We start from the raw sequence: 11,026 nt of genomic DNA, 5'->3' as shown, positions 1-11,026 counted from the left end.
TTACATAAATGTAAGTTATAGAAATATTTTTTTAATATTAGTACATAATAGTAACTTTGAATATCACTTAGACATCATCAAAATTAAAAGATTTTCCTTCTGAAAAGTATGTCATTAGCAAAGTTAAAATCTTACCCACAGAGTAGAAGAAATACTAACAAATCTGGTATCTAAGAAGGGAACTTTTTTCTAGAATATGTATTAAAAAACACACTTCATACTAAGAAAAAAAATAAGCCAATTAAAAATAGGGAAAATATAAAATAAGATTTTGTCCACAAAAATTATGCAAGTGGTCAAAAGCACATGAAAATATGTTTAAACTCTTTGAGCTTTTAAGAAAGACCAACCAAAGCCACACTGAGATGCCACAGCACACCCCAGAATCATAGAAAGAAAAAAAGAGCAGCCATGGTGTGGAGCAACTGGAGCTCTAAACATTGCCAGTGGAAACACAGAAGAGGGCTTCCACACTGAAAAAACCATTTGACAGTTCCTCAGCATGTTCCGTATGTAGCCATGGTATGACCTAGCAATCACCCAAGGGAAATGAACATACCTTTGCACAAAATCTTGTACTCTATACTACTAGCAGAATTATTCAAAATAGCCAGAATCTAGAAACCATACACCAACTAACTGATAAATGGAATATTATTAGACAGTAAAAGGAAATAAATACTGATAACATTCTACAATATGCATGAAAACTTTAAATAAATGATGGTAAAAGGAGTGTGTTACAAAAGGCTATATATTGTATGATTTTTTTGTTTGTTTGTTTGATAAATGCCTCAAAAGCAAACATACAATGATGGATATTAGGGTTTGCTAAGAACTGGTCAAGATGCTGGTTGTGAAGCATGAATGGTTCTTGCTAAGATTTTGAGTTTCTCTTTGAAGGATGAACGATGTTCTAAACTTAAGACTATGTTGATGGCTGCACAACCCTATGTTCTAAATGTCCTCAAATTAAACACTTTGAGTGAGTGAATTCTATGGTATGTGAATTCAATCTTAACTAAACTTTGAAAATATATAAATGTTAAAGCTAGTGAACACTTCTATAGAACAAAAGGCAGTGGAGCAACTATCATCAGAAGCATCTCACCAGAAGAGAAAGATGTGAAAATATTCTGTTAAACATGACAGATAACAGGTATTAAGAATCCCTATTTATAATTATTATAATTCACAAGATCAACATTTTATTTGATAATTGAATACACATAATTCAGACAGAATAACTCTTAGTAAGTGTTATCTTTGGGAGATGAACCATATGCAGCTTCAGCCAAGGCCACCTGCTTCTAATCTGTACATGGGCCACATGGGCCACAGCAAGGACTTCTGCTTCAACCTTCAAGGAGAGGTCACAGTACTGCTCAGAAGGGCAATTTTTGTACTTGTTGCTGGAGAAATCCAAGTTTCTGCTGCCCCAAGGTCTGTAGCACCTGAGGAATATGGATTATGAAGTTGGGACTCAAACCTCTATTGTGACAGGTCTAATGTCATCTGAACAGCCCCAAATTTCTGCCCTTGAAAACACCAGGAGTATTTCATTTTAATTTTTTTTCTACTTCTGAGTAGGAGTTTTCATGTTTAATTTCTATGAAAGCTACATAGCAGTTGTTGCAAACAAAACATGTGGACTCTAAAAATCACAGCCTCAGCATTGTCTTGTGGAGTATATTCCAGAGATGGAAAGGACAAATATGAGTGAGAAGACCTAAAATCTTGAACATGAAAACTATGTGAACTTTTAGGCTTTGGAGTCAGTCCTCTGCCTGTCCCCCAAACAATAGTTTTCTTTTGACTGATGAATGCATGATGAGTTCACCTAGGACAGAATCTCCAAAGACTGACTTTTGTTCTTCTCCCCAAATGGTACCACAGACCTTCAATACCTACAGACCAAAAGATAGAGCCAGATATTCATCATGACATAAGCGAAGCTCCCAATGTGAAAGGAGAGAGTGTTGCACAGAAAAATTCACTATTGGGAAGTATGTGTGCTAGGAGAACACTTTTGAAGAACGAGTCTTGGGATTTTTGGACTCGATTGGTTAAATCTAATTGATTAAGGGAGGCTATTGAATAGGCCATGTGTTTCAATAAGTCTCCATGGGCATCAATCTTCTGGGAACTTGGGCAAAATTACAGGTTACAGTAATAGATTCGAAGAGGGGCGTCCTGAGGGAAAGAAAAGGTTGAGAAGACTTCACCTCCCTGAGTGATGCTGCACTGGGGCAGGGGGCACTCCAGACATCTGAGGACTGCTATATGTAATATCTAACTTATTTCAGATAGGAAAAGACTGAAAGTGCTATTATAGCATTCAAGGCAAGTCAGAAACTTCTAAAGGCCATATTATAAATTGTCCTTTTGCATAATGCTTCCTCAGAGTAAGTTCTATGTGTCTGCCAATCAGTACTGTTACTATTACTTATATGTTATATATTTATGTGCATATATTTATGTGCATATGAATGATACTAACATCTGAAAAAAAACCTCATGTTGTTTCTTTTATTATAGGAGTCACTACATCATAGACAAGAGATAAAGTTAGAAACACACCAATATTGCCAGGAATTTCAGAGATAAAAGCAACCACAATAGATTTGAAATATACTCAAGTTTTTCCCAATTATTACCATTTAATTAAATGATCTGGCTCAAGCAAAAAAAAAAAAAAAAAAAAAAGCCAAAACCAAAAACCACCAGCCAAAAACAACAACGACTATATTTCTTTACTCCCTGCAAGTTATCTTAGATTTCATGATATTCCAAGTCCTTTCCATATCATAAATTCTGAAATTTAACTTTTTCTTTCTTGATCTCAGGTGTAATAGAAATTATCCTACTTTATAATGACCATTATAAAGACTGTATGGTTTGGTAGTTGTGCCCTTCTTTAGGAAGCAAATATATCTTAACAGAGATCCCTCTTACAAATAAAGAGAATTCCCAAGCACTTCCTTTTGAGATTTTCATTGCTATACATACAATAAATCAATTCAAAAAGTACGTGTTGTTCAATTTAATTTTTTAAAACAAATTATGCTTCCAAAATAAAAACTGTAATATATTTATCAAAGTTATTTTAATCAATCTTATACCTAACTGGTGATGTATTCCAGTACTTAGAAATCTCAGTATGAATAAAGAATTTTTTTATGTGCCCTTTTAGTTAATTAATAGAAATTCATGCATTTAGCATGAATACATAATGCTCTATATCGTAAAGTGTGAAATGGCTAAATCCAGCAAGACAACACAAGCTTTAACTTCACATACTCACCATTTCATAGGGGAGAACATTTGGTATCTACTCTTCTTGGCATTTTTAGAACACAGTCTATTGTCATTAATCACAATCACCATGTTATATGACAAATCTTTTGAAATTCTATCCAATGAGATTTTGTATGCCTCCACTATCTTCTCCCCAGCTCCTCCTCCCCAACTGCTCCTGGCTATCACCATTCCATGCCACGTCCATGAGATGACATCTTTCTTTAAACTTATCAATGTATTTTCATGATTACATTTTCACCTGTTAAAGGTCTTCGTAATTCTCCAAATGATACTTTTTGTAAACGTGCAGAGTGTAAGTTCTTCGTCTTGACTTAGGACCCAAAGTTAACTAGGTACACAGATAAGAGAGTGGCTGTTCCTGGTGTGCAATTAGTTATTGCTCTCTGTATAGGGGGCTTGTGAATCACATTGAGGGGTTTCTTTTAGCTTTCAAACTAAGTAAAAGTGTGACCTCACCACAAATGAGTATCCTCATCCTAGGAAGGAAGAAAGGCTGTCAATTAAGCAAGCTCATAACACACACACATACTTACAATCATACAAGGAAAGCGAGTGTGGCATTGGACATATAAATCAAGTTAACTGTGATAATTATTTCAAAATGTATGTGTGGGTCAAATTATCACATAGTAGACAGTGAATACATAAGATTTAAGTTTGTCAATTACACTGCAGTAAAACTAGGGGAAAAAAGGAAGTAAAACTTGCTGAAATTTGGAACTTAAGTCTGCTGAGGAAATTGCTTCATTTATGTATGAATTTTCAATGTCTGTGACTTGGAAGGGAACTCAGATCACCTGTATCATCTGCAACACACCACATAACTGCAGAACTAGATCTTAGAGAGGGGATGAATATTCACAAGATTTTCAAATATGAGAAACACAGGGCTGCTTTTTTCTGGTGCTCTGTCACCTATTCACATTCCCCATTAAGAAACTGAATTATGGACACTTCTATTGCAGCAGGCACCAAGTGTCCAGGTCATGAGCGAGTTGGTAGAAAATGGTCCTAGGGTAAAAATAAAGTTTTTGGCACAGTTTTTCACTTTCAAGAGACCCAAGATGAGTCCTGCTTGAAAAATTAAAGCAATGAGATGAGGTTTAGAAATAGGATATACTGAAAAAGAAATAAGAAGACCACTGGGGATCAAGTCAGGTTCAGGTTTTGATGTTGGTTGTTTATCTAGAGGGTACCCCTGGTGGGATCATCCAATTCAGAAAGTTGAAGCTCAACAGAACATTCATTGCTGCCTAGACAGGTGTCTGATTCTGGTGTTTATTTTCAGTAAGCCTGTTCTTGATGTGTATATGGGCAACATGTTCCAATAGCAAAATGATTTTACTTACTGTGAAAATTTAACTATTTCATTTCTACCCCAAATTAACAGGTCTTACAAGAGTGTATGTTAATATGACTCTGACTTATTTTTTAACCCTCATAATTGTCAAAAAAAATCAGGGTGAAAGGGAATAGACATAAGTATTCTTAATAGGATATTCTTCATTTGTGAGATCCATGGAAAAATAGTGGGAGAGAGGCCAGCTGCATACTTAGGTTTAGGTATGTGTGTATGTATGTGTGTAAGTATGCATGCATGCATGTATGTATGTATTCTGGTTACTGGAGAATGAACTCAGGGATGCTTTACCAGTGAGTTACATTCCCAGTCCTCTCATTATTTTACTTTATTTTATTTTATTTTATTTTATTTATTTCATTTCATTTCATTTTAGACAGTGTCTCACGAAGTGTGAGGCTTGTCTCAAACTAGTGTGATCCTCCTGCCTCGGCCTTACAAGTAGTTGTTATTACAGTTGCACATCATCCATAACTATTTAAAACCTGGATATTATGGATAGAATCCAGAACATATTCTGTCTCTCATGTCCATTATCTGTAGCTTGACTTTTTACATTATTTCTTTCAAGGTACCTTACTGAAAATGTTTTTGTAGTTTTATTAATATAAGAATGTAATGTACCTAAGTATTCCTTCTTCTATTTGGCAATACTGTTCTTGAAAGATCAAGGTTGGTAACATTATGCAAAAGTTCATTCTACCAAGCATGGTTAATTTAAAAAACTTACATTTAATTCTTCTGATGTATCTTTGGGAAGATGAAATAAGATCCTTCCATGATAAACAAAAGCTAAAGGAATTTACAAAAAGAAAGCCAGCATTACAGAACATTCTCAGCAAAATATTCCATGAGGAAGAGATGAAAAACAACGATGCAAATCAGCAACAGTAGGCACTAGCCTAAAGGAATAGCCAAATAAAGGAGAAACCAAATCATGTCAAAAACAAATATGAGTCAATTGACTGGGAATACAAATCATATCACAATAATAACCCTGAATGTCAATGGCCTGAATTAATCAATCAAAAGACATAGACTGGCAGATTGGATTAAAAAGAAAAATCCAACAATATGCTGCCTGCAAGAGACTCACCTCATAGAAAGAGACACCCATAGACTAAAGGTGAAAGGATGGGGAAAAACATACCATGCACACAGACACAGCAAAAAAGCTGGAGTATCCATCCTCATTTCAGATAATGTGGACTTCAAACCAAAACTAGTCAGAAGGGATAAAGAAGGACATTACATGATGCTTAAGGGAAGCATAAATCAGCAAGACATAACAATCATAAATATCTATGCCCCGAACATTGGCTCATCCACGTACGTCAAACAAATCCTTCTCAATTTCAGAAATCAAATAGACCACAACACAATAATACTAGGCAATTTTAACACACCTCTCTCACCACTGGATAGATCGTCCAAACAAAAATTGAATAAAGAAACTATAGATCTCAACAACACAATCAGCAATTTAGACTTAACGGACATATATAGAATATACCATCCAACAAAGAATGAATACACTTTCTTCTCAGCAGTACATGAATCCTTCTCTAAAATAGACCATATTTTATGCCACAAAGCTACTGTTAGCAAATACAAGAAGATAGAGATACTACCTTGTACTCTATCAGATCATAATGGATTGAAATTAGAAATAAATGACAGAATAAAAACAAACTTCTCCAATACCTGGAGATTAAATAATACACTATTATATGATGAATGGATAACAGAAGACATCAGGAGGGAAATAAAAAAATTCTTAGAAATAAACGAGAACAAAGACACATCATATCAAAATCTCTGGGACACTATGTAAGCAGTACTTAGGGGAAGATGGAATTCAGATAATTTAGGCTGGAGGTGGCTATGCTGAATTCCAAATTTCAAGGTGGGCCCAGGTTCCTCCAGGTAGCTTTCCATTCTCATGCACAAAGTAGCAATGTTCTCTTACTCTACCAGTAAGATTGCACAACTGCCCACCACACAAAAACTGGGTTCAACAGAACACTGGAAAATGAAGCATTCTCACTCAGAAACCAAGAAGTACCTCTATATATGAGACCTGTTTTCATTTCTGGATGTATTCAATTAAGAAAAGGATGATACATGGGCAAATATGAAAGACATGGTTATATATTTCATTGAACCTTGCTTAGAAATGTGTCTCCAATGGTTTGTGCTGGTCCAGGGGAGAGGAGTATAACCACTGAAAGAAAAATGTAGGAATAAAAAACTTTAGTATTTTTCATCTTGAAAATTAGAATAATTTCCAATTTTCTATCAAAGAAGTTTCCAACCAAACTCAAGCTGTCGTACCCCAGGGTGGCAGCCATCCTTATGCTCTTTCATACACAGAATCAAAGGTTCTGTGGACCACTTCCTCTCTCTAGACTGTGGAGAGTATCAGTTCTCATGTTTCTCATTCACCTTCTTAGGAATCACACAAGACTCTCTGAGCTCCTCTGATGGAGAGTGACTCAGGGTATTTTGTGGACAAGTATGAGTTTATAAAGTCACTGAGTGAAACTTGAGTCCTCTGTCACGTGTTCAACTTTATCTTTGAAAAGCACAAATTAGGAAACTGCAACTTTCTCAGGGGCTCATCATTCTGATGTCATCAATACCCCCAAGCATTAATCCTTTAGTTCAATGGCACAATGGAAAGACTGCTGTGGAAAAGAGTTATCAAATGGAAAACATACTTATAACCCAGTTTTCTAAATTCAGTTCAGTTTTAGCAGAACAGATGGTGCTGTTAGAATCCCATTGATGCATACATCTCCTGTGTTTATCTAAAAAACTGAAATCAGCATACTCTAGTGATACAGACACTAATCATTGATTAGTGTAATCAATGTGCTTACACTAATCATGATAGCCAAGTTATGGAACCAACCAAGGTGCCTGTAAATAGACAAACAGTGGAGTTTCACTCAGCCATAAAAAAAAGTGAAATTATGACATTTACTGGTAAATGGATGGAACCAAAGTGCATCACACCAGATTCAGAAAGTCAAGTGTCAAATGTTTTCTTCATGTAAGCAAAATAAGGAAAAAAATAAGGGAATAAAGGGAATGATTGCATAAAAATAGAAGGGAGACCAGGGAAGCAAACAGAGAGGATAGAAGGGGAAAGAGAAGGAACATAAAAAGTGCAGAATGAAACTGACCAAATTACACTATGCACATATATAGTGCATAGTGTATACCTCAGTGTATTTCATCTCTCCTTATATCTATACAACTACTTAAAACATTAAATAATTTTTAAAAAGACAACTAGTTTGTGAATTTCTATGAATTTTTAAAACAAGTGAAGCTCACTTTCATTGAATGAGATTAACATTCAATTGAATATATATTTCAGTAGAAATAGAAAAACCAATTGTGAAATTCATTTGGAAAAATGAGAAACCCAGAATAGACAAAGTAATTCTTAGCAAGAAAAGTAAAGCAGGAAGCATCATAATACCAGAACTTAAAACTATGCTACAGAGCCACAGAAACAAAAACGGAATGGCACTGGCACCAAAACAGACACATAGACCAATGGTGCAGAACAGAAGACACAGAGACAAAGCCACAAAAATACAGTTATCTCACTCTAGACAAAGGATCCAAAAATATTCACCAAAGAAAAGATAGCCTATTCAACAAATGCTGCTGGGAACAAAATGAAATTAGATCCTTATCTCTCACCTTACATGAAACTCATCTCCAAGTGGATCAAAGATTTAGGCACTAGAACAGAGAACCTGCACCTAATAGAAGAAAGAGTAGGCCCAAATCTTCACCATGTCGGCTTAGGACCTGACTTCCTTCACAAGACTCCTAAAGGACAAGAAGTAAAATCAAGAATCAAAAAAATGGGATGGAATCAAGTTAAAAAACTTCTTCCCAGTAAAGGAAACAATTAATAACATGCAGAGAGAGTCTAGAGAATAGGAAACATCTTTACTACATGCATCTGAGATAGAGAATTAATCTCCAGGATATATAAAAATTGAAAAGAATTAACACCAAAACAACAAATAACCCAATCTATAAATGGGTCAAGGGACTTAACAGACACTTCCACAGAGGAAATACAATTGATCAACAAATATATAAAAAATGTCAAAATCCTTAACAACTAGAGAAATACAAATCAAAACTACCCTGAAATTTCATCTCACAATAGTCAGAAAGTGCATTATCAAGAATATAAACAACAATAAATGTTGGTGAAGATGTGGGAAAAAAGGTACACTCACACATTGCTGGTTGGACTGCAAACTGGTGCAAGCACTCTGGAAAGCAATATGGACATTCCTCAGAAAACCTGTAACGGAACCACAATTTGACCAGCTATTCTGCTCCTAGGTTTATACCCAAAGGACTTAAAGTCAGCATACTACAATGACACAGTCACATTGATGTTTATAGCAGCTCAATTCACAATATCTAAAGTATGGAACCTACCTAGGTGCCCTTGAACAGATGAATGCATAAAGAAAATAGGGTACGTGTGCACAATGGAATATTACTCACTTAAAGAAGAATGAGGTTATGGCATTCACCAGTTACTGGATGAACTAGAGAATATCATGCATAGCCAGTCCCAAAGAACCAAAGGCCAAATGATTTCTCTAATATGCAGATGCTATTTCACAATAAGTGGAGTGGGGAGGATAGGGAAGATTGAGGTATTTCAGATTAGACAAATGGGAGTGAAGGAAGGGAAGAGTGGAGGGAAGTAGGAATGATATTAGAATGAATTAGACATTGTTACCCTAAGTGTATATATGATTACACAACTGGTGTAATTCTACATCATGCACAACCAGAACAATGTGAAGTTATACTCCATTTCTATATATGATGTTTCAAAATGCATTCTACTGTCATGTACACTAATTAGATAAATTTAAAAACAAGTGATCCCAGAATCAGACAGTGGTGGCCCTTAATATTAGCAGTACCCCAGGGAGGGCAATAACAGGGCAGGGCCTGAGCAGAAGAGTGGATGAGCAAGTGAGTATAGGTGTCATCACTTCCTGTGACCTCCACAATTCAGGGCTTCCTCAAGGAGACACGATGCAACCTTTCAGGACTTCCTGAATCTGTCCCTTGTATCCATCTGGGAATACTCTCCAATTTCACAAAGAAATTCTGCTCATGAACTCAATGTGGAGTTGTTACAGGGCCAGTGCATGTGGATGCATGACCCTTGTGTGTTTTTATCAAATCAAGTTTGCCAATAGCCTAATATCCACATTCCCAAAGCCTTGAAGAGTTTCAAGAAGCTGTCCATAGCAGGGAACAGTGGCACACGGGCAGGTGACAAGAGAAGGTCCTATTCTTGTTTTAACACTAACACTCTTAGAGAGGTTCTCTCTAGAAGAGAATGAATGTTTGCTTTAAGTTCTTCTTAAACTTTCCTGTGGTTCCTGATTTCTCAAAGAGCAGGTATTATTAGTTTTGTAATCAGAGAACAAAAGAAAAAAAAATGATTTAAGATATAATATCCTTTAAAAATAGTGTCTGAGACCTGAACGGTGTCTGGAAAGGTGTGAAATAGTATTATTCCAAAGAGATCCTAAGACAAGATGTGAGCTTGGCACAGTGTTGTGCACCTATGTTTCCAGGTACTCAGGAGGTGAAGGGAGGATCACTTTAGCCCATGAATTCAAGCAAGTCTATGTAACATGGAAAGATCCAGCTCAATAAATAAATATATAAGTGAATAAAAAAAAGAACTGGTCATAAATTGAGAGATCAATTTATAACATTAAGTAGGTAATCTAAGAGTTATAGAAGAAATATTTGCTAACTAGATATCTTTTCAGAATATATATATATAATTCTATATGCATAGAATTATATATATATATATAAAATTTTTTCTTATAAATCAAGAAGTTCAAAATAGATGATTCTGCGATTGTTCAAAGAGATGGCTTTACACAGACTCAGACTGAAATAAGACAGGACTGGAGATAAAGCTTGGTGGGACAACAGTTGCTTTGCATGTGTAAGGCTCTGTTCAATCTCCAGCAATGAGAAAAAGAAAAACAAACACCACCACCAACAACAACAAAAATGAAAAAAACAGGGAAGAAAGAACACACTTATTTATATCAGTCAATTTCAATCAAAGTTTCAAAGAATATGCTTGTTATTTAACTCACGACAACAAATGAAAAAAAATTCTAACTCTAATTTAGAAATACATATTTTAGGGGAAATAATGAAAAAACTATTTGCTATTTAGTTTACAAATTATATTTAAAATAAATAAGCCAGCTGGCTATCAGTGGATGAATGACTAAGTAAGTTGTGTTATAT

This window comes from Sciurus carolinensis, chromosome 11, assembly GCF_902686445.1.
Source record: "Sciurus carolinensis chromosome 11, mSciCar1.2, whole genome shotgun sequence".
NCBI lineage: Eukaryota > Metazoa > Chordata > Mammalia > Rodentia > Sciuridae > Sciurus > Sciurus carolinensis.
Note: the sequence above shows the minus strand (reverse complement) of the source record.